General features: G+C 50.7%; 1 non-coding gene across 1 annotated transcript; it reads right to left on the bottom strand.

Annotated features, from left to right (window-relative positions):
* Positions 1–454: 454 nt before the first annotated feature.
* On the bottom strand, positions 455–609 carry LOC143351179 (5.8S ribosomal RNA). The gene has a single exon (XR_013081545.1). It is a non-coding gene; the product is annotated as a 5.8S ribosomal RNA (ribosomal RNA).
* Positions 610–2,500: the final 1,891 nt, after the last annotated feature.

Here is a 2,500-nt window from a genome sequence, read left to right on the forward strand (position 1 = left end):
ATTTTCTCTTTCCTTTGCATAAATTATTAACTTCGGGCAACGTCGGGAGCGCCGGTAATCATTAGATTTGTACGAAACGCGATTTGCGCCCCACGGTGGTTTTTAGTGCCGTCAAAGTCAGAAATCGTAGGAGCGGTGCTTTAACGGGCGGTCGTGATGATACTCCAGACAACACGACGCACGACGCCGTAAAACACTCGCGCGAGTCCAGACTGATCTCTGCCTCACCACGCAAGGGGTGCGCAAACTTGCCAATAATATATAATATTTATTCTTTTTCGTACGTCCAGCGACAAACGCCAACGAAATACCCAAATTCTCGCTCGTACGTTGATACCTTTCTCTTCATCGACCCGGCTCCGAAACGTTCTTCGCCATCTCCCCGAAAGGAGAGGTAAACGACGGCGGGGTTAGGGAATCTGAGAACAACGCAAGCAGTTTTAGGACAAGTGAACGACCCTCAGCCAGGCGTGGTCCAGGAATTTTATCCGTGGACCGCAATGTGCGTTCGAAATGTCGATGTTCATGTGTCCTGCAGTTCACACGTTGACGCGCAATTAGCTGCGTTCTTCATCGACCCACGAGCCAAGTGATCCACCGTTCAGGGTAATCATATACAATTTACAATTTTTTTCTTTGTATTTAAAAATGCTCCTTGTTCTTTGCTTTAAAAATATTCGATGTTCGCACCTCCGACCAGCGTATCGACGGAGGATTGAACGCGCCATATCGACGACAAAAGTTTCTTTTTGTTTCCTGAATGACGGAAAACCATCGTTCGACGGCCGGGCGTACAGTACATTCAAAAGCCTTTGCGCGTGGCTGCGACCAAACGGGTATAATACACCCGTATATTCTTGGTTCCGAACAGTAACTTCACGCGCAATCGGGCGAACGCACGCGGCAGCGCCCATCGGTTGCTCGATGAAATCGATGCGATAAACTACAGCCTTCTCGGCTGGTCGTCGTTAGTCGCGCGAGCAACGGATGGCCGCACAATCGACGCGTCGTCGTTTGCGATTATTCGCCTCACGTTAGCCATGAGTATGTATATTATTCATTTACGAACGAACGCGGCAGCGTCCATCGGTTGCTCGATGAAATCGATGCGATAAACTACAGCCGTCTCGGCTGGTCGTCGTTAGTCGCGCGAGCAACGATGGCCGCAAAATCGACGCGTCGTCGTTTGCGATTATTCGCCTCAAGTTAGCCATGAGTATGTATAACATTCATTTACGAACGAACGCGGCAGCGTCCATCGGTTGCTCGATGAAATCGATGCGATAAACTACAGCCGTTTCGGCTGGTCGTCGTTAGTCGCGCGAGCAACGATGGCCGCAAAATCGACGCGTCGTCGTTTGCGATTATTCGCCTCAAGTTAGCCATGAGTATGTATATTATTCATTTACGAACGAACGCGGCAGCGTCCATCGGTTGCTCGATGAAATCGATGCGATAAACTACAGCCGTTTCGGCTGGTCGTCGTTAGTCGCGCGAGCAACGATGGCCGCAAAATCGACGCGTCGTCGTTTGCGATTATTCGCCTCAAGTTAGCCATGAGTATGTATATTATTCATTTACGAACGAACGCGGCAGCGTCCATCGGTTGCTCGATGAAATCGATGCGATAAACTACAGCCGTTTCGGCTGGTCGTCGTTAGTCGCGCGAGCAACGATGGCCGCAAAATCGACGCGTCGTCGTTTGCGATTATTCGCCTCAAGTTAGCCATGAGTATGTATATTATTCATTTACGAACGAACGCGGCAGCGTCCACCGGTTGCTCGATGAAATCGATGCGATAAACTACAGCCGTCTCGGCTGGTCGTCGTTAGTCGCGCGAGCAACGATGGCCGCAAAATCGACGCGTCGTCGTTTGCGATTATTCGCCTCTGGCTATCCGTGAGTATGTATAATATTCATATACGAACGAACGCGGCAGCGCCCATCGGTTGCTCGATGAAATCGATGCGATAAACTACAGCCTTCTCGGCTGGTCGTCGTTAGTCGCGCGAGCAACGATGGCCGCAAAATCGACGCGTCGTCGTTTGCGATCATTCGCCTCAGGCTATCCGTGAGTATGTATAATATTCATTTACGAACGAACGCGGCAGCGTCCATCGGTTGCTCGATGAAATCGATGCGATAAACTACAGCCGTTTCGGCTGGTCGTCGTTAGTCGCGCGAGCAACGATGGCCGCAAAATCGACGCGTCGTCGTTTGCGATCATTCGCCTCAGGCTATCCGTGAGTATGTATAACATTCATTTACGAACGAACGCGGCAGCGTCCATCGGTTGCTCGATGAAATCGATGCGATAAACTACAGCCGTCTCGGCTGATCGTCGTTAGTCGCGCGAGCAACGATGGCCGCACAATCGACGCGTCGTCGTTTGCGATTATTCGCCTCAGGCTATCCGTGAGTATGTATAACATTCATTTACGAACGAACGCGGCAGCGTCCATCGGTTGCTCGATGAAATCGATGCGATAAACTACAGCC

This window comes from Colletes latitarsis, unplaced genomic scaffold, assembly GCF_051014445.1.
Source record: "Colletes latitarsis isolate SP2378_abdomen unplaced genomic scaffold, iyColLati1 scaffold0086, whole genome shotgun sequence".
NCBI lineage: Eukaryota > Metazoa > Arthropoda > Insecta > Hymenoptera > Colletidae > Colletes > Colletes latitarsis.